At 38.8% G+C, this 22,364-nt stretch overlaps 1 long non-coding RNA gene and 1 pseudogene across 1 annotated transcript; one reads left to right on the top strand and one right to left on the bottom strand.

Annotated features, from left to right (window-relative positions):
* Positions 1-4,135: 4,135 nt before the first annotated feature.
* LOC101092483 lies at positions 4,136-5,521 on the bottom strand (annotated as a pseudogene).
* Positions 5,522-11,947: 6,426 nt separating this feature from the next.
* LOC123385548 lies at positions 11,948-22,363 on the top strand. The gene is made up of 2 exons (XR_006598319.1): positions 11,948-12,351; positions 19,689-22,363. It is a non-coding gene; the product is annotated as an uncharacterized LOC123385548 (long non-coding RNA).
* The last annotated feature ends 1 nt before the right edge of the window (position 22,364 follows it).

Here is a 22,364-nt window from a genome sequence, read left to right as displayed (position 1 = left end):
AGAGACTGAAACAAATAAGATGGTTTTGTTTTTACCTTTTAGTCCGGGTTGTTACGCTCCGATGTCTTTTTGTATTTACCATAGTGCTCTCTGTCCCTTCTCGGTATTTGTGAAAAGAAAGAAAAGTGGTAACAAAGAAGGAGAGAGGACGGAAGGTTGGGGAACTAAAACAACCTCCACACCAGTGAAGAAGAGAGAAAGAACACATTGTGTTATCGAGTAAACATTATCAGGTTTACAGGCGTGTAAGTAGCATGAAATCAACTACCAAATCTGGACAGGATTTCAAACAGATTTATACAGTAATGCAGAAGATAATTAAGATTTATCTCCTCCAGATACAAGAAGACTAATTTAGGGATTATGTCCTGTGTGTCTCTTGAGAAACTTTAAGCTCCATTTCAGAGGTGTGGGTTTATAGTCCCACTAGTTAGAAGGCCCCGGATCTTGCCCTGCAAATCAGAAGGTTGGACTCCTAGGGGTGCCTGGGTAGCTCAATCAATAAGCCTCCACTTCAGATCAGGTCAGGATCTTGAGGTCGGTGGGATGGAGCCCCATGTTGGGCTCTGTGTTGATAGCTCAGAGCCTGGAGCCTGCTTTGGATTCTGTGTCTTCTCCTCTCTCTGCCCGTCCCCTGCTTGCACTCTGTCTCTCTGTCTCTCTGACTCTATTCCCTCTCTCTCCCTCTCAAAAATAAATAAACATTAAAATATTTAAAAAAAGGTTGGGCCTCTAAAATTTACAAGAGGACACTTTAAGCCAAAGGGGTAGGAAACCAGCTACCTCCTTCCTCTTTATTAAGCAAGCAAGCAAACAAACAAAAAAAACACATTGTCCCTGTTTGCTAAGGAGTTGAAAGTGGATCGTTTCTTTACCTTTAAAGAAGGGAGAGTGGGAGTGAAGAACGGAGGGAAGGAGAGAGAAGGGATGTGAGAGTAGGACAGGGGTAGGAGGACACAGAATGGAGAAAGCGTACAAGGGATGAGAAAGCTAAATCATGGCCTGAAGCAAAATGGGCACCTTTCATTACCCCCTGTGTCAGGGGTGTTTTTCAAGAGCAACAGGCTTCTATTTCTTGAATCCTGTGACAAGACAAACTGCAAAGTACCTAGATTCAGGAAAATGTTCCCTGACCCTCTGGTCCAAACCTGCGAGAAGGGACTAGTGTTTATGAATAGGTTGCATGTGATTTTGCCAATTTCCTGTTGGAGCAGATTCTATCTTTCCCGGGCAAGCCCTGGGATCCTTAGTGCCACAGTTTTCTTCGCCACTGCTTTTCCAGCAAAAGCAAACCCTTTCCTGCCCCCTTGCTCTTTCGTTCCTCATTGGCTGCTCATTCCCTTTTTCCACCATCACTGGGCGAATCTTCCATTAAGTGGCCTTAGTTCTAATCTCACATGCAGGATGGCAAAGAAGCAAATGGCTGGAATCTGCCAATGGGACATTCAGAGGGTGCTTGCTGGCCTGCACACCCTTAAATGGGTGGCATGGGCCGTGTTGGTCATTTAGTGGTTTGGGATCTCCTAACTGAAATGAGGTGTAAAAGGAATGCCTTTTCTCCATCTGACAGGTGTGAGGCAGGTGACACGTTCAAACTTGATGGTAACAATTGTGGTCATTCATTGTAATTTACTAAAAAAAAAATTTTTCCCCTCAAGCACCTCACTGTCTGAGAAGATAAACTTTCAGAACTTGAAAATGTAGTCATCGATGCGTTTGTGATATTATTTCTTGGGTGGTTGTGGAAATCCAAGGAATCGCTTCTGTAAATACTGCAATAGGACTTTTGGAAAAAAGTTCTTGCCTGGTATCAAAACAAAAAATACTTGTCATTTCCTGTATTCTATTTTTTCTCCAAGGAACCTGTTTTTGTGCTGTATTTCTTCTAGATGAACTGATCATATTTTAAAAATTATATATCGAATGCAGATTTACTTTCATTTACCTGCTCAAGATACCATGTTTCATAATTAAATTTTATCTTTATCACTAATAAACTCATCTTCTATTGAAAATGAAATATTCTTTATGAAATATACACACTCTACTTTTAGAAACCCTGTTTCCTTTGTTACCGGGAGAAAGAGATTCTATTCATTTTAATGTCATAACCACCTGTTCCGTGAAATTTCTGTTTGGTAGACTGCCAATGTAATTCACCAATGTGGCTATATATATATATATATATATATATATATATATATATATATATATATATATTTTATTTCACAATCATCCAAACAACTTAAAACCTAGGCCAATTTTTGAAGTACAATAAATCCCCAAATTGAAGCACAAATGAAGCTTCTCAATCAGTCCCACTGATCTTTTCCTTGACCATTTAGTCAGGTAATAAAAAAAAAAACATTTCTTTACTGTGTACAGTGCCCCTTCAAACAAGCTTTTGACTTTTGAACATGGCTGTCAAGTCTGGTTCATTCAGTGCCCATTAAACTCAGTGCATTTGCTTCTCTTACTGATAAGAGAGCTCTGATTACATATTTCCACCAGAATTTTCAGAAAGCCATTTTGCCAGAATCCCGGAGAGGAAGAGTTCAGGTTTTGTGCAATCAGCAATAAGAAATTTTGTCTATTAGCTAGCTAAATTGGAAGGAAATCAGAAATTCTGGGTCTTGTTATGTTTTCTAAAATGGCTACTGCCTGCAGCTGAAATTAAAGAAAACAGTAGCATGTCTGTGAGATGCTGATTTTCAGGAATTTGTTTCAGGAAAACAGAGAGACCTTGTCTCAGAGACGAGAGTATCCCTTTTTGACGGGTGACTAACACTGTTCAGCTTTTATGTTAGAACCTGTTGATCAGAATTTACATTTTACTGGTACTTTGGGTATTGACTCTTCTAAGAAAATTGATAAACTAGTAAATTAACAAAGGATGCACATGTACAGGCTGTGTAAATTAATAAAAATTCCCCAAATTAAAAAAAAAAGAAGTTTTAGATCAATTATAAAATATGTAATCTGGAAAATAGTAATCCTTCCTGTCGTATTCATCCAATTTTGGCGGATTTATCAAGTAATGATTTTTCTCTAGGACACATGACAACATCAATAGAAATCAACTGACAGAATAGAAAAGGCAGTGCACTTCTGAGTTCTATAAAGATCCTCATGCTTAATATTTTCCTTTCTATTCAGACTCCTATTAATCTACTACACATCTAAATTTCTTTACTATTTATATACACGTACACACACACACACACACACACACCCTTGCACTCACACAAAGACCATATATTTAAAGCAAAGTTCTGTCTCAGTCATAATACACAAATACACTTAAGCTAAACTGATAGTAATTCTTGTCCTTCTGTAGCCACACTGAATTTACATAACGTGTGGTAAGTAGAAACCCTGCCCAACTTAAATTTCCCATAAACTGCGTTAAAGGCAGACATGTGGGCAAACTAAACATCTGGCTGTCTGTGCCTTATCTAACATTAAAAAAAAAAAAGAAAGGGGGGTGCCTGGGTGGCTGAGTCGGTTAAGCGTGTGACTTCGGCTCAGGTCATGGTCTCACAGCTTGAGAGTTCTAACCCCACGTCGGGCTGTGTGCTGACAGCTCAGAGCCTGGAACCTGCTTTGGATTCTGTGTTGCCCTCTCCTTCTCTGTCTCTCTCTCTTAAAGAAAAAAAAAAAGAAAAAAAAAGAAAAAAAAAAGAAAAGAAAAGGAAAAAAAAGAAAAAAAAAAGAAAAAAAAAAAAAAGAAAGAACCAGAGGTTTTGATTTATCTGGTAAAGGTAATTGACATAAAGGAATCCCTTGTTCCCTAAGAATAATTGTTACCTGGTACAGTCACAAACAGAATCCATCAAAAATAGAAATAAAAATGTCATCATGACCAATAGGAAACATTTAATTTAAATTGTATGTGGAAAAATAAAGCAAATTTATTTATTGTGTGTATACAAAAAATTTGTCCTCTTAAATATTTGATAATTACAAATAGAAATAACATATGAACCAATAATTCCACTACTGGGTATTTGCCCAAAGAAAACAAAACACTAATTTGAAAAGATAGATGTCCTATTTTTTTTTTTTAATGGCTCATTAGTGTTTAATTATTTGAACAGGGGAATGAAAAAAAAAACATGGCAAGACAGGCCTGGCTTTAAGATTTTTTGTATTCAATTCATGCGACTTTCACATCATCTCCAATTAGCTGCTACACATAAGTGACAGCTGTGGAAGCCTGGCTATCCATCAACATGAATGAAGGAATCATGTTTGTTTCCAAGGCATTATGTGCTCCAGTGGCAGGACCTGGGTTAACATAAAATTTATTTTCATGCTCGAATGCTTTGAATTTGTGTGTGTGTCCCGAGATAAGAATGTCCACATCAGACTCACTGTGCAACGGGGCTAAGCTGGCTGTGCCTCCCCAAGGAATAACTTGATGCCCAGGGAACCAGCCAATTCTAAACTGCCTACCAGTCAGCCCTTTCTGTTCTGGATAATTCAGATTCCCACGAACATCTCCTCTCACAATACGAACCTCACTGATCTGAGTTTTGAGATAGTCATAACTCTCTTTGCTCCAAAGGTTTCCCGGACAGAGAAGGGGCTGAATCTTTCCTGACACCAGCAGTTTCTTGAATGTAGCTGGCAACCTGTTGCACCAGTGTGGGTTGTAAAGTCTCCTGATACTAACACTGTGGTCCTGTCACTGGGCTCAGCTCAGTCTTGGCAATCACCACCACCTTCTTCCTCTGTGCCCTAGTTTTTAGGATGGACTTTTGCTGACATTTTGCTGACAAATGTGTAAGACAACACATTACTAATTCCTGTTTTACTGTTGACCTTTGCCATGTGACCTTAAGAGAGTATTTTGCAAAAAAAAAAAAAAAAATCCAAAAATTTTACAAATTGTTTTCAAGGTTGCTATGGATCCTTTGCTATTCCAGTCATTGTTTCTGGAAATACCTTTACTTCCACCATTCTTACTGACCCCCTTTCAGTTAACTGGTATAATTTGATTAGATCCTTATCTATGAAGAGTTTTGATATGATTCAAGTCATTCTCCAATACAAATTTTACGCAATCTCTGAAGATATTTGCAAATTTACTGTAGAATTCCTTTCCTTTTTTTTCTTTTTTAATTTTTATTGGTTGGTCTTTGCAATACTTGGCCACCTGTGGGACGCTTTCTAACAAAGGATTTGGTGAGATGAGGTAATTTACTCACTAGTGATAAGCCACAGAGTGGTGTTTGAGTGTAGATTAAATATTTACAAATATTCGGGTAATTGGAATGTACTTTCAACATCTGGAGCTTTGAGACTTGTGGAATAAACACTACATATAATGGGCAATCTTAGAGCTTCAAGAAATCCTCCCAAACATAAAACATACTTTTTCAGGTGATGATAACCAAACACTGGTTATAAAATAGAAATTCTACCAGCAACTGCCAGGTAAGATATATTTGGCCTGCTTGTACCAGTTTTCATCTGCAACTATAGTTTTAATCAGTTTGTAAAGGATGATAGCTCCCATTAGTACCCCAGGTTCTTTGGAGCTCTTTCTTTAGTTATAAATTGCAATTATTTGGGAAGCCAAAATAGTCCATTTCACAGTGCAGAGGAGCTGGTGATGATTAATTACGGAAGGATTTTCAAAAACTTGTGTACAACATGGACAGTTTCTTTCCATTCACAAAGTTGCCATTAGCTTATGAAATATGTTATATTGTAACATTAATTAGTTGACCATGACATAATGATTTCAAAAAGATAACTATAGTTGATCAACCTTAGAAAAACTTCCTGGCAACCTAGGGAAATTGTCTTATTGTAATATAAAAAGAACACCTCTCAGAGACAAATAATTTAAATCTTAGCTATCTTTCAAAGGTGCTACTGAGTTATATAAGCTTAAGAATTAAAGGTTCTGGTGTGCATGGGTGGCTCAGTTGGCTAAGCATCAGACTTTGACTCATGTCATGATCTCACAGTTCAAGCCCCACGATGGGCTCTGTGCTGACAGCTCAGAGCCTGGAGCCTCCGTCAGATTCTGTGTCTCCCTCTCTCTCGCTCTCTGCCCCTCCCCCATTGCACTCTCTCTCTTTCTCTCTCAAAAATAAACCTTAAAATTTTTTTTTTTAAAAAATGATGGTTCTATCTTCCTAAAACTACCACAGTACTAATGTAATTTTCGAAAAATGACAATTAATATGAGGTTCTTCTTCCAAATGATTTCTCAGTACATTTTCTTAAAAAATGAAAGTTCCTTTTAAGATTTTTAGGTTATAATTATATCAAAAGTGGTGAGAAATCAGAGCTTGTGTGTGACTCACACCCTGAATGAAATGAAATCAGCATCATAAATTAATTAGAAAGACTATTACCAGGTCAATCCATGATTGCATGCAGAGAGAGAGACACACATTTCTCTGCCCTTTGCCTACTAAAATGCTGAACTCACTTACCTGGTAGGTATTACTTGAAATTTATGATTCTTATCTTGCTTTGTTAAGAAACATATTTTATTTATATCTGTACTCCATTTATAACAACAATCATCAGGAAATGGAATTAGATGTTGATTCTGATGGTGGAGACCAAAATATGAGGATAAAACTAATGGCCACTGGATTTCCTTCGTATATGTCATTTAATTTTTTTTAAGTTTATTTAAGAGAGTACAAGTGGGGGAGGGGCAAAGAGAGAGGTAGAGAGAGAGAATCCCAAGGAGGACTTGCATTATCAGCACAGAGCCCTTTGCAGGGCTCGAACTCACCAACCGGGAGATCATGACCTGAGCTGAAGTCGGCTGCTTAACCGACTGAGCTGCCCAGACGCCCCTGTTATTTAATTTCTTAAATGGAAGTGAGAGCTCTGGTTAGTTCCTTGCCTCATACTTAGTTTTTGTTTTTAGCTAGCCAGATCCTGTTTAAAATGCTATATAGTACAGACATAAAATTGTTTATGTAGAAAAAATAAAATAAAAGCTACCCTGTATCAATTTTAGTCATGGCCACAAGAAACTTCTGATCTTGAAGTTTTTCTCAGTCTACATGAGGTCATCCCAGGTAATATTCTCCATCATGTAAGAACTTCAGGGATTCTTGAACTGACCCAGAAATTGTTAGGTTGCTACATTCCATTTTTCTCTTCTGGTTGCCTCAGTGAGTTTAGCTTCATTCACTTTTATTTTTATTTTTTTAATTAATGTTTATTTTTGAGAGGGAGAGAGAGAGAGAGAGAGAGAGAGAGAGAGAGAGAGAGAGAGCTAGCAGGGAAGGGGCAGAGAGAGAGAGGGAGACACAGAATCTGAAGCAGGCTCCAGGCTCTAAGCTGTGAATACAGAGCCTGATGCGGGGCTTGAACTGATGAACCACAAGATCATGACCTGAGCTGAAGTCGGACGCCTAACTTATTGAGTCACCCAGGCACCCCAACATTGTGCTTTTTAACAAGGTTGCTTTTATCACCCTCACTAGACTTTGTGCAGGGCCATGTTGTACGAGTTTGTAAAGGTACAGCATAGGGAATGTGGCCAACAGTATAACAACGGTATTGTGTGGTGACAGATGTGGCTACTCTCCTGGTGAACCTAGTCTAACGCACAGAGTGGTCCAACCACTATACTGTATGCTTGAAACTAATATTGTGTATCAACTATACTTTAATTTTTTTCTATTAATTTTTTAAGTTTATTTATTTATTTTTGAGAAAGAAAGAGAGAGCACAAGTGGAGGAGGACCAGAAAGAGGGGGAGAGAGAAAATCCCAAGCTGGCTCTCCACCATGAGCACAGAGTCCGATGTGTGGCTCGAACTCACCCAGTGTGAGAACATGACCTGAGCTGAGACCAAGAGTCGGACACTTAACCAACCTAGCCACCCAGGCACCCCAACTATACTTTAATTAAAAAAAAAAGAACAAAAAACACTGATGAATGCCTGAACACCTGTCAATCTTCGTAACATTCTCTGGGTGGGAACCTGAAGTTAGGAACCCATCAGAGGTCTCCAGTGGGTCACCATCCGTAGGCAAATTTCACCTGCACCTGCAAAGCTCGTGATCAGGTACCTTTTCCTGTGCACGGTCAGCCTCATATAAATCTGCAAATTTTTCTCTCCTTGCTTTTGATTCTCCAGTCTTTCAGTCACATGTTTGGGTGGGAGTTTGAGGAAGAGAGGTAGGATAGGTCTTCATTTAGAATGTGGCTGCTTTGGAAGGGCTAACAGTTTAAAGGCAAAATTTCTGGAAGTTTTGAGTCCTTTCTAGATCATTTCACTCTATCCCCTGCAGGTTTTGCTAGTTACCTTGCCTCCAGCCTCTCAAAGGGACTGCAGCTATCAAGCGCTAACTCTTGCATATAACTTAATCTTCGCCTTGAAGCATCAGAAGAGTTCTATCTATCTCATTGCTTCAGAGGAAGTACATGCCTCTCCATGTTCTAGGTCTACTTCCTTGTTACTCTCTGTGTCATGCTTTCATAATCATCCCTCCTGTCTTCAGTAACTTCAGTTTCTGTCTTTCCATAGGCTTCTTCCCTTCTGCTTTTCTCATTAACAATCAAACACAAAGTCAGGAGGAGTGCTGGAGTGGCTCAGTCCGTTTGGTGTTGGACTTTTGATTTCAGCTCAGGTTAGGATCCCAGGGTCTTGGGGTCAAGCCCCATGTAGGGCTCTGCACTGAGCATGGAACCTGCTTAAGATTCTCTCTCTTGGGGCTCCTGGGTGGCGCAGTCGGTTAAGCGTCCGACTTCAGCCAGGTCAGGATCTCGCGGTCCGGGAGTTCGAGCCCCGCGTCGGGCTCTGGGCTGATGGCTCAGAGCCTGTAGCCTGTTTCCGATTCTGTGTCTCCCTCTCTCTCTGCCCCTCCCCCGTTCATGCTCTGTCTCTCTCTGTCCCAAAAAAAATAAATAAACGTTGAAAAAAAATTAAAAAAAAAAAAGATTCTCTCTCTCTCTTTCTACAGGGCACCTGGGTGGCTCAGTTGGCTAAGTGTCCGACTTCGGCTCAGGTCATGGTCTCATGGTTCATGGGTTTGAGTCCCACATCAGGCTCTGTGGTGACAGCTCAGAGCCTGGAGGCTGCTTCACATTCTGTGTCTCCCTCTCTCTCTCTCTGCCCCTCCCCAGCTCACACTCTGTTTCTCTCTCTCAAAGAAAAAAAAAAGATTCTCTCCCTCTGCCCCTCTCCCCCACTTGTGCTCTCTCTCTAAAAAAAAAAAAAAGAGTCAAACTCTTATACACTTACTGTTACCCTTTTATTTCTATACTTATTTATTTAAAAATTAATAAGGGCTTATTTAATTGCCACCTTGGTGGCAGACACATCTATTAGCACCTTCCTAGCTCTGTCTTTCCTTTCTTGGTTCAGTGTCTGAGGTACCTGATCTAAAAGTATTTCATCTGAATTCCTTTATAACACTGTACAATTTAGCTTCATTTCACCACATTGATGATGCTCTCCCCTGTTAGTTCCTACGTATCCTCTAAATAAATTGACTCTTTTTTATTCCTCAGCATTTATTCTTATCTTCATAGAATTTGTCACTACCAAATACCCTTCTGCTTTTTTGTTGGAATACTGTGATTTATTTATTTTTTTTAATTTTGCTCTTTCTCTATTTTGATTCTCTTTATATGAATATCTCCTCTCTGTTATTTCATCCCCTTAAACTTAAATGTGAACATTCCTCAAGACTCCACCTTGGACTCTTGCTTGTCTTATTATACTGTTATCACTGTTTAATTGAATCCAATTCAAAGTGTTAATATGTATCTTCAGATATGATCTCTGACCTTAGCTCCAGGTGCAGGCTTCCAGTTGTCTGTCTCAGTTACTCCATTTCTATTTGTGCCATTAATTGTATCATCTGAAAACTCCTGCATCTTAGCAGGTCCTGGGCACAGTGAGGTCATAAGAACAGATAATAACTTAAGTTTTAATGGCTCTGACGCCCATGTGCATAACCCGGGACAGTAGTGTCCCTCTAGGGTCTCCCATTTGTGTCTGGGTTTGCCTGCATATCCTGCATGTGCATATCTGTCCTGTCTTACTCTTTTTTTTCTTTTTGCCTGGTTCCCTGCCAGATGTTCAGTGTCTACCGAGAACTGAAAGGAAGCTGCCGCTGTTAGAGATGCCCTTAGTGAGAACCACTTCCTAGCCAGATGATGCCCTGAGAACCCATCTCTTCCTTACTCGATTCTCTTACTTGATTTGAGTTCTCTCCATAGCTTTTATTGCTACCATACATGGTTTTCTTTAGGTGCTTTGTTTTTGTTTTTGTTTTAAGCAGGCTCCATGCTGTCAGTGCAGAGCCCAATTCGGGGCTCAGTCCCACAACAGTGAGATCATGACCTGAGCCAAAATCAAGAGTCAGACACTCAACTGACTGAGCCACCCAGGAACCCCTCTTTAGTTTTTTTGTTTTTTTTTTTATTGTGTAACTCTTTTTAGAAAAGACTGTCTTGTTCACTATTCTATACTCAGTGCCAGCAATAGTACCTGACCCTGGAGAGGCTGACTAAACACTTGTTAAATGAAAAATGAATGAATTAATGAAAAGTTAGGATGCCAACCTAGAATGCCAAGGTGGTGCCATTTTCCCTACTGTTTTAATTGGTTTGGATACACTTTGAATTGGATTCAGACTGAGAATAATGTCTGTTTCAAAACTCTGTATCACATTTACTACCTGGGCATCAAAACAGTGCTTCTGTGGCCCATGCTCTCCACATGGCAGCCAAGGGCCAATCTTGCAAGTAGACTTTCCCAAATACGGCAGTCTCAGGTCTACTATGTGAGCATAAGAAATGAAAGCCAATAAATAAAACCTCAATAAAATTTTTAAGTCTAATTAACATACACTGTTATATTAACTTCAGGTATACAGTATAATGAGTCAACAGGTCTATATGTTTATTAATCCAATGCTCATCAAAATAGGCATACTCTTAATCCCCTTTATGTATTTCACCCATTCCTCCCACCTACCTCCCTTATGGTAACCACCAGTCTGTTCTCTTTGCTTAAGAATGTGGTTTTATGTTGGTTTCTTTGTTTGTATTTTTGTTTTGTTTCTTAAATTCCACATATGAGTGAAACCATATGGTATTTGCCTTTCTCTGACTGGCTTTTTTGCTTAGCATTATACCCTTCAGATCCATCCATGTTATTGCAAATGGCAAGATTTCATTCTTTTTTTTTAAATTTTTTAATGTTTATTTAATTTTGAGAGAGAGAGAGAGACAGAGCACAAGTGGGGGAGGAGCAGAGAGAGAGGGAGACCCAGAATCCAAAGCAGCCTCTAGGCTCTGTTCAAGCCCTCAGCATGGAGCCCGATGTGGGGCTCGAACTCACAAACTGCTAGATCATGACCTAAGCTGAAGTCGGATGCCCAACTGACACCGAGAGCCACCCAGGCACCCCTTCATTCTTTTAATGGCTGGGTAATATTCCCTTACATGTGAATAATATCCATTTCTCCATTTCTCAATCTATTCATGGTCATTTATGTTGCTTCCATATCTTGGCTTATTGTAAATAATGCTGTGATAAACAGAGGTGCATATAGCTTTTTGATTTTGCTTTTTTGTTTTCTTTGGGTACATCTCGGTAGTGGAGTTACTGAGTCCTATGGTATTTATATATTTAATTTTTTTGAGGAACCTCTGTACAGTTTTCCACAGTGGCTGCCCCAGTTTGCATTCCCACCAACAGTGCATGAGGGTTCCTTCTCCTCCACATCCTCACCAATACTTGTTTCTTGTGCTTCTGATTTTAATCATTCTGATGGGTGTGAGGTGATACTCATGGTGTTTTCAATTTGCATTTCCTTGAGAATCAGTTATATTGAGCATCTTTTCATGTATCTGTTTGCCATCTGTATGTTTTCCTTGGAAAAATGTCTATTCGCATCCTCTGCCCATTTTAATTGGATTATTTGGGGAGTTTTTTGGTGTTGAGTTGTGTTAAGTTCTTTGTGTGTTTTGGATATTAATCCCTTATTAGCTATATCATTGCAAGTGTCTTCTCCCATTCAGTAGGTTGAAACTTCAATAAAAATATTCAATTGCAAATGTTATACTGAATGTATGTCCAAATCAAAAGGGCTGATGTGCTTATTCACTCCTGGATGCATGATGTCTAGTCTTTTAGCAGGTTTTTATCCTTCAGTAGTGTAGTGGGTTTCCTAAGAATTCTTTGTGCCCCCCAATATAGTCCTGGTAGTCACTGGCCACATTAGGCACATGTCATATTGTGGATTAATGCTGATGTTTCCAATGGTCTCTTTTCCCTTCGCAAGTCGCCTGCTGCCATCTCAAGGCAAAGTCCTCAACCTGCTCATCCTCTCTCCTGTGAAAATGGAGGTAAGGTCGTAAGTTGTAATCAGAACACAGAAGGATTGGGAATAAGGGAAGGGAAGTCTGATGCAAATAAATTAGGATGGCTCCTGAATGTGACTGTATGCAGATGCCACCAGCTGTGATTCGTTGTCAGAAGGCTTCCCAGGATGCTTTTCAGCGCAGGTGCTAGCCTGACTCTGCTTGACAAAACCAAGTTTACCCCTCACGGGCATTTTATTCACCTCTATTCGGAAACCACGCCTGGCATGCTGGGAACAGCTTCTTTGGCAGTTTTGTTGGGAGTTGAATGGCTTACATCTTTGTTTTTCATCTTTTGTCATTGAATGACTTGTAGTCAGAATATCCACTCTCCTTAGTTAAAATCTTGCTCATGCCCACAGGGAAGTGGTCTGGTCTTATGCTGTCAGCGTAGTCATTTGATATCAGAACATCTACTGTGGTCTGAATCATTCATCCTTAAATACAGTCACATTTGATGTTGCACCAGGGCAGAACAACATATTCTTGGGTAGAAGATGAGGTTAGCAGGACTTTCCTGTGGCCTTTTGTGTCTCTGCTCATGATCCCCTTGGTCAAGAATCTATACATATGACCCCCCCAAAACAAACAGTACTATACAGATACAGGGAGGAAAGGAGCCATACAAGAAATATGTCAAGGTTATAGGGTCCAAATAGTTGCAAATCTGCTCACCTTCCAGACAAACTCTTTTATTATTACTTTAATTTTTTTCCCAAACAAAGGATAATTCAAGTCTACACTTCTTGCAAAGAATGGTGCTTAGAGTTCTGGGATTGCATGACATCTTGTTTTTTAAACTGTGACACAGCCCTCCCCACTGGAAAGAAAAAAAAATTAGATGTTTCTCTACTCTGTATAAGTAAAGGATTATCTTTAATTTTTTTATTAAAATTAATAAGATTCATTTTAATTAAAATTTTAATCAAAACTAAAATTTAAAATTTTAATTGTCTTTAATTACCATTTTCACATAACTATGTTTAGGCTTTGTATTCTTGATTTGCAAATCGTGAATGAGAAATATGGCTCAAGGTACACTAGGGGACACTACAAATGTATTGTTTCAAGTTTCAATTTGTCTACAAAAATGATGCCACGTAGGCAAGTTTTGTCATGTTACAATAAAACTTTTTATAATATAGGGGCACCTGGGTGGCGCAGTCGGTTAAGCGTCCGACTTCAGCCAGGTCACGATCTCACGGTACGTGAGTTCGAGCCCCGCGTCGGGCTCTGTGCTGACGGCTCAGAGCCTGGAGCCTGCTTCCGATTCTGTGTCTCCCTTGCTCTCTGCCCCTCCCTGGCTCATGCTCTGTCTCTCTCTGTCTCAAAAATAAAAATTAAAACATTAAAAAAATTTTTTTAATCTTTTTTTTTTTCAACGTTTATTTATTTTTGAGACAGAGAGAGACAGAGCATGAGCCAGGGAGGGGCAGAGAGCAAGGGAGACACAGAATCGGAAGCAGGCTCCAGGCTCTGAGCCGTCAGCACAGAGCCCGACGCGGGGCTCGAACTCACGTACCGTGAGATCGTGACCTGGCTGAAGTCGGACGCTTAACCGACTGCGCCACCCAGGCGCCCCCCAAAAAATTTTTTTTAATCTTAAAAAAAATGTATATAATACACACACACACACACACACACACACATACACACACATACACTTCCTGGAGGCTTCCAGTTATTTGTAGCAAAGTCCTATTACAAAATCTGGATTTTTAGCTTAGCTTTACAGACTTGATACTCTAGAAGTTACTGCTGAGGAGAAGCAAGCTTTTGCAAAGCAATACCAGTTATATTGTCCAGAGTAATACCAATCAAGAGGTAAGAAAGTACCGTCAGAAAACATAATTTTGAGCAGGCTTTGTAAGTAAAGAGGACACGCCTTGCTGACTTTTTACGTTGCATTGATTTAATGTCAGGATGTAAAACAAGGAATATTTTAGATCTAAAATCGGATATTCAAGTCTTACTTCCCTCGTCGACCCTACCGAAGCTTTGCCAATACATTGAGTAAACGTTTGCAAAAACTCTTTGAAGAACCTCTAGCAAATTCAGAGAGATGAAATGTAACACTTGTAAAGAGATGACTTCGTCGGGAGCAGAGGCAAGGGCAGAATGAACTCATTTTGGAACATGTGCAGACGGGGTTGACTCGCTGGCTCATCTGTAAGTCTTTCATAAAAAAACTTGTCAGTATTTCACTGCCAGGTTGAAAGCTTAATGCATTCGTTTTTTTTTTAATAATGGCTTTTTAATTAGGACCCTAAAGAAAATGTGGCAGTCGGAGTTCATGGAAGCATTTAATTAATTTTTGTGGGGAGTGTCTGACACCAAGTGAAAATGGATGAACATTATTATTGCCATATCACTGTTTTAAAGAATGGCTCCCAATTATGTTATCAGGTTGAGAATAAATATAAAAAAGGCTCCTAGCTGCTTATATTATTTTAATTCTTGCTTATGAGCCACAACTGTGAGATATATGACAAAGAACTTGCCTAAAGAAACTTACTAAACAAAACGTTAAAGGAAAATGGTTTTAGAAAGCCAGACTATGGATCCTTCTCAAAAGGAGCAGTTAGCCATTGGCTTGAGGTTTAATTGTAAAGGCCAGTAATGTAGGCCAGGCAGGGAAGCTGGAATTCTGTGATTTGGGTTCACGGAGAGTAAGCTTACTGTCAAAGTTTCCTGGAAATTGAAATACCATATGGTTTCCCAAGTTTTAAAATATGTATATATTGGCCTCAAAATCGGCTCTCAGGAAGGAATTTTTTCAGTTTGGCTATAGAAGTATTTTAAATAGGACTTTCAGGGGAATAGCATCATGCCCTAACCACAGCTCCGAAGTATGCCAGGCTTAATTTCCTCTTGAGATCATGGAAAATAATGAGTGGAAATACTTATAAAATGGAAACTGGTATTGAATAATTTGTTTATTTTTCAAAGGGAAGAACAATAATTTACCAAGTTAGTGATCACAAAGTAACTTGATTTAGTCACAATGACATATCAGAAAATGTAATTATTTGCTTTCTTTCCTTCCTCACTTACTATTTCCTGATTAGAAAAGTATTTTGTTCTCATTTGTGGTTGAGTTAAGAAAATACATAAAGGAACAAAGAAGAAAATTAAAGTCATTCACAATCTTTTATCCAAAGAAATAAACATCTTGATATATTTTCTTAAAGTATTTTGTTTAACGAATTTACTCGAGGGACTGATGTTTTACATTTTAGCAACTACTCATTCCATTGTATGGTGAAGCTCTGGGCTCTAGCAAAAAAGAATTGCCTCTATTTTAAATTTAATTTATGATCCATCTTGCCCTCAGGTCACTGTTTCTTATTCCTTAAAGATTTTAAGTTTCAGCTTACTGTCCTTTCCCCTAGTGTCAGTCCTGACACTATTCTTGTTGATTAAATATTCATATGTTTTATCCGTTCAAACCTCCTTGCTTCCACTGATCTTGTCTTACACCCTCTCTCCGCCCCTTGTCCTGTGTTACCCTCCAGATCTTGTCAGTTTCAAGGACCATACCTCTGACCACCACTGTCTCTCTTTTCCGTTCACACCCTCTATTTCCCCCATCCACATAACCCTTTCAGCCTGTCAGCATCTTCAGACCAGTGAGCTTCCTAATATTTCGTTGTCCCTTTTGTCCCTATGTGCTCTCCTTTCCCCTCAATTGTATGTCCTTAAGTTTCATGGTCCTTCATTTTCATCACCTCTTGACATGCGTCCTTAACTCTTTTGTCCTTCTGTTGTTTAATTATACTCAGTGAAACCACAGTTCTAGTTAAATCAAACCCTCTGACAACCCATAGGGTTGCAGCATGAGAAAAATACATAACTGGACTGACAGATCTAACCTTCAATTGATGGTGGCTCATTCATGTTGGCCTTTAATGTGATCAAGATAAGCTTAACTGTTTCCCTCAGCCTGACAAACTTTTGACAGGTTAGAAAAGTAACATAACTATCTGTAACATTTTGATCACTACCTTCTCCTTGAAACAGTTTCTTTACTTGTCTTAGAGGATACCATACTCTCTGTTTCTCTTCTTACCTCTCAGGCCATTATTTTCTTTCTGCTTTATCTATTTTTTCTTATCTCCCTGTCTCCCTGGTCTCTTAATGTTGGAGTGTCCCAGCATACAGTCCTTTTTTTTTTTTTTTTTTTCCTTTAGTTTTCTTCACAATTCACTTCTTGGGGAGTTTCATAAAGCCTTAAGACTTTTAATATCCATCTAGAAGTTAATTGATCCAACGTGTATTTCTACAATCTACCTCCCTTCCCAACTCTAGAAATATGTCCAATTGACTTCACAAATATCTCCTGCTAGTTGTCTCATGGGCATCTCAAACTTGACACTCAAAAGTCTCTCCTCCTCTAGCACCACCCACAAAACTCTATTCCTCCATCGTGGGCAACTTCCTCTTCCATTTGCATTGGCTAAAACCTTTGGAGGCATCCTTTTCACTTAAATTATCATAACCCATGTTCTATCTGTCATCAAAATCTGTCACTCTGCCTTAAAATATGTTCCAAATCTGACCATGTCTCCCAACTTCTATAACTAATGCATTGCCCCAAGGTACTACTGTTGTTTTTCTCATTTTCCCCTTTGCCTTCCTTTGGTCTATTTGTAATAGAGCCCCCAGAGTAATATTGTTTAAAAAGTAAAATTAGATGGTATAATATCATGACCATCAAGTCCAACAATGGCTTCCCACATCATGAGACTAATATCCTTACAAATCACAGAGAGGCTCCACACGATTGTTCTTTGACCTATCATCTCAGTTCACTCTTCACCACCTCTACCAGCCTCCTTGCTTTTCCTCAGTCATTTCAATCAGATTCCCAAACCAACGTTTTGATACTTGTCCTTCCCTCTATCTGAAACATTCATTTCCCGGACATTCACTTGAATTTCTCCTTCACTTCCATCACATCTTTACTCACATGGCCCCATCTGAGTGAAACCAGACCTACCCACTCCATCACAAACTGCACATGTGTTCAACTTTATATTCCTCCTGTTGCTTTATTTTTCTTCAGAGCACTCATTACCTTCTAACATACATGTTTATTTTTTTAATCTTGTTTATTGTGTTGTTACCTACTAAAGAATAAGATTTTTGAGGATGGGGATTTGTTTTGTTCCATTTTAAGTTGTAATGCCAGTAGCTATAACAGGTACTGTTTCAATAGATAATCATTCCATGTTTGTTGATGGAATGATTGAAAGAGACTACCAAGGTTGCAGCAGAACGTAATCTGATCTGGTTCTTTTTTTTAACGTTTATTTATTTTTGAGAGACAGAGAGAGAGTGCAAGGGCAGAGACAGAGGGAGACACAGAATCTGAAGCAGGCTCCAGGCTCTGAGCTGTCAGCACAGAGCCTGACATGCAGCTTGAACCCACGAACTGTGAGGTCATGGCCTGAGCCAAAGTCACATGCTTAGCCAAGTGAGCACCCAGGTGCCCCAATCTGACCTGGTTCTTAATCAAAGCTTAATTCTCTTAAAGGAGTTTCTGATACAGTATAATGAGAAAGGAAATAAATGGGAAAATAAAAAACCCCTGTGGAAAAAGAGTTCAAACTGAGCCATTCTTGGAATTCAAACTGGGGAGTTTGCTAGGGAAGATATTTGACCCAGCACTAGGCAAAAATCATAGCACTAAAAATCTATCATGTGGGAATCAAGTTATGCAGAATGATTTAATGTAGTATATCCCCTTGTATCCATTCCCAGGAATATGTAGCCAAGGAAATATATTTTCATGTGGGTGGGAAAGAATTGCAGTCTCAAATGAAAAAAAGTGAGTATTTTAATATTTTTTTCTATTTCATTGCTTCTAATAGATGGCATATATCTGAGTCACTTACAGGGTGCTTTGCACAGAACACTTGATCATGGTGTAGAGCTCAGCATGCCGTCAGGATCTTAGGAGCTGCATGGATATTTTAGGGATGCAATAGGGGAAAGTTGGACTCTGTATATAGTTTAAATTAATACAAAAAGTCCATGGGGAACCTGGGTGGCTCAGTCAGTTGAGCATCCAACACTTGATTTCAGCTCAGGTCATGATCTCACAGTCGTAGGATTGAGCTCAGCATTGGGCTCCACACTGAGCATGGAGCCTGCCTGAGATTCTCTTTCTCTCTCTCTCTCTCTCTCTGTCTCTCTCTGTCTCTCTGCCCCTCCCCGCTCTCAAAATAAATAAATAAATAAATAAATAAATAAATAAATAAATAAATAAATATTAGAAGTAAAAGTCTACCTGATTGGTGAATTACTTAGGAAATCAGAACCTTGGAACAAAATACATATACATACGTTAGAAAATACATATATCTTGGACGTCCAAAAGGAGATTTCAGGAAGTGTTTATCCCATAAAAGGTTGATGTTCAGACCAGAAATTCCAAGAGGAGTTTAGCTTGAAGAAAAAGTTGCTATATTTTAATGACACATGGAAAATGTATTTTGATGACTAACAACATATCATGAGACATCTAACGAACCTGCAGGATCTGCAGGAACTCTCTGGTCACTTACAACTGAAGTAAGATATAGACAAATTGGAAGGAGGAACACGTAATCAAAGCCAAGAAGAACAGCATCATATAAAAGCAGTAATTGTCTGAAAGAAGAAAGCCAAGATTAAGCTAACTTTTCAAAAAATTATATAAGGATAATTTAATGGGTTTTACAGACCTGCTCAGAACAAAGCAAACAATATATATTTGATCATGTGCTTACCAAAAAAAAATTTTTTTTTGAATATGCAGCAATAACACGGAGAAAGAAAAATTAATCAATTCTGATTTTACCTCTGTGTCATTAAAGACGGTGGTGTTTTAAAGATGCAAAATATAACACAGCCATAGTTAAACTGATCTAAAGTCTAAGATAAGTGACACAAGGTATAATCTTAGTATCGGGAAAGAGTTATAACTGAAATGAATTGGGGAGAAATGTTTGCCTAAGTTCAAACTTTTTACTCTGGGTAGACTTAGAAGAAAAAACCCCTGTGAAGTGAATCGCACCATTGCAGATTCCCTTCCTCATGTCTACGTCCCAAGGCTTCCAATCTAATGTAAATAACAGAGAAATCTAAGATGTGTTGATATCTACAGTCATCCTGTCAACATGTCTAATATCATTTCTTTCTAGGAAACTGTATTTTCCATTACAGTATTTAACTCCCCAAATCATTCCAGCAGTTGTTACAAAACCATATTTATCTTCCTCATTGACTTCATTTTGTTTTCTCCTTTATTGAGATTTCCCTTCTCAATCCCTTCTCAGGTATGAACCTGAAGTCTCAGGGCCCGGGTAAAGCAGCAGTCCACAGTGACACTTGGTGGCGGCCACAAGTTATGGTGGTGAGGACAGTGGCTATGGATACCGGGACCCTTCCAGAATTGGCACTCATTGCTCCCACTGTATAAATTAGAGGACTCGAGTATTTTCCTGGGAAAGATTTAGGAAATGGGGGCTGGAGCATGTGAAAGATACTTTCAGTCTCTCTTGGAATATGAGCCCTGGAACCTGGATTTATTAGAGTCGTTGGACAACCGAAATGTGGATTAGTATGCTCCCCAAACTAAAAAGCAATTAATAGTGCTAAAATCTGTGGTGGTGGAATATTTGCCATATCTTTCTTCCTCGTCCAAAGTTTTATAGTATTCAACTAAAAGATGAGATTAATGGCCATTTGTTCCCCAGACAGTTTTCTACCAGTTTTCTACCCAGACAGAAAAATAAAAGTCATGTTCTAGCTTTATTTAGATAATGTGTGTTATTTCAACATGATTTCAGATTTTGTAATGTGGCGCTTGAAATTTGGGTGAATTTGGGTGAATGAGAGGCAGAGAATGTCCCAGTTAACCATGTGAGTGACTCAAGGCACTTAGCTTTTTAGTCAAATTTTGTTTTGTGAAGTTTCAGATCACTCTACTAAAATTGTAACCTTAGAGAGTTTTTTTTTAGCCTACCTTTTAAGGGCACTTTATTGTTTTCTTTTTCTGAAGGAAATCATTCAAAATGAAAAATAGTAGCTCTTATTATCTAGGTTCATATAGTTACTATTTAAAAAGATAAACTGCTTTGGTATGTGGTTTAGCTCAATGTTTAAAAAATAATCTCGGATTGTGCTCACTGTCCTGAGGTGGTACACAAATCTAAAGTCAGGGTTGTTTTTATTTGTTTGTTTGTTTTGTTGTTTTGTTTTGCTTTGTTTTGTTTGTACCTGGTGAATGCTATTCGGCATTGTCACTCGGCTTAAAGTCCTTTTATGAAATTAATTCTCTTACCCTGCTCATGTGTACTATTCTAAAGTACACATTTCTGATGCTAATAAAAACTATAAACCTGTTAGGGAGAATGTTGGCTAGTGAGCTGAAGAATTCAAGGGTGTAAACCCAAATTTAGTTAGCAGCTGCTCTTGAAGTGATTGTTGTCATGAATGTGTCTCATCATCTAAACTAAGGTTAAGCTAAAAGAGAAATGTGAGAAACTTCCTCTGCTGATGGTTTCTCTTCATTTAGAAAGTGATAGAATACTTTGCCGTTGTTCAGACAGCATTTAATTTGTTGGCTTAAAAATGGATTAATAATTATGTTTGTAATCATCAACTGGACCCAAACAAAAAATTCTAACTTAAGCTTATTAAGAAAAGTAATTGATAGAGTAATTAACCAATAAAATAGTGGAGGAGCGGGTTCTGTGTGAAGGACCAGGGTAGAGGTGAGACCCACAAAGGGCCAAGCCCTGAACTCAAATCGAAGGTGTTCATTGGCTTTGTGATTTCCTTTTCAGATTGACAGCATAATTCCTAACTATACTGCTGTGGCTCTTCCCAAACGGGAATGTCGAGACTTTCTATGCTGAGTGGATAATCCAGCATTTCCTAATATAACATCTGTTCTAATCCGAATGCACAGTATTTTTTTAATTTAATTCTCCCTTAGAATATAGTTTAGTTCTTGATTGTCTTCTGGTGGAAGCAGCACAGTTAATCCAGATAGCTAATATGAATCACTGATTTCCATGAATGGGTTTGCTTGGAATTTTGCCACTAGAGGATTTTTCTTACATTTTAATAGAGATGAATCAAAAGTAGTCACTTCTAGTATACCCAATTGGCTAAAACTCAATGCCCTTTTTAATTTAAAATATTGTAGTCGCATCTCAATCTAGCCTCAACGACCTTCCACTCTTCTTTTAATTTTTTCCCCCAACATATGAAAGGTAAATTCCCCCAACATATGAAAGGACCTATTCACATCTGGACAGTTAATAGGTCATTTACAGCATTACTTCAAGTAGTATAAAGCAATAAAACGTAAACACATTACCTTCATACCCATGGCAATTAATTTTCCATAACTGAAGCATTGTCGTGTCCATTACCTTAGGAAAAGCTAAATGTAATCAACAAAACTCATTAGCAATTTGTGAATATAGCTTCTCAAAGTTAGTGTAAAATAATCTGAAGTCATTTATCTTAGGGAAGAGAAATACCTGGCAAGGGGGGGATGTGAAACTGCTATCCTTAGAAAACTTGGCTTGCGAGGTTGGTCTTTGGCTTGTATCTGGGCATTTGAACTTGGGGAGTATTCCCACTGGTCCGTATCTAATAAAGGTGGCTCCCTGTACCCAGACTGCGCAATCAATGTGGCTTAAACTGAAGAACTGTTTTCCTTCTAGGAGTCAAGAATCCTGGTGTGCGCTAAGTAGAATGTGACCGTGTGGCCTACCCCTAATAAAAATTTAGATGCTGAGGATCTAATGACGACACTTCACGCATGTTGTCACAATTGGATGCTGGAGGAATTAAGCATATCCTGTGTAAGTCCAACTGGAGAGGACCCTTGGAAAAGTGAGATGGGAAGTTTCTTCCCATCTTTGCTCCATATGCCTTTCCTCTTCGATGCTTTGGTTTTGTATCTTTTTATTGTAATAAATTATACTTGTGTACAT

Source organism: Felis catus, chromosome A1 (assembly GCF_018350175.1).
Source record: "Felis catus isolate Fca126 chromosome A1, F.catus_Fca126_mat1.0, whole genome shotgun sequence".
Lineage (NCBI taxonomy): Eukaryota > Metazoa > Chordata > Mammalia > Carnivora > Felidae > Felis > Felis catus.
The sequence above is the reverse complement of the archived record's forward strand: the minus strand, read 5'-3'. Positions and strand labels throughout refer to the sequence as shown.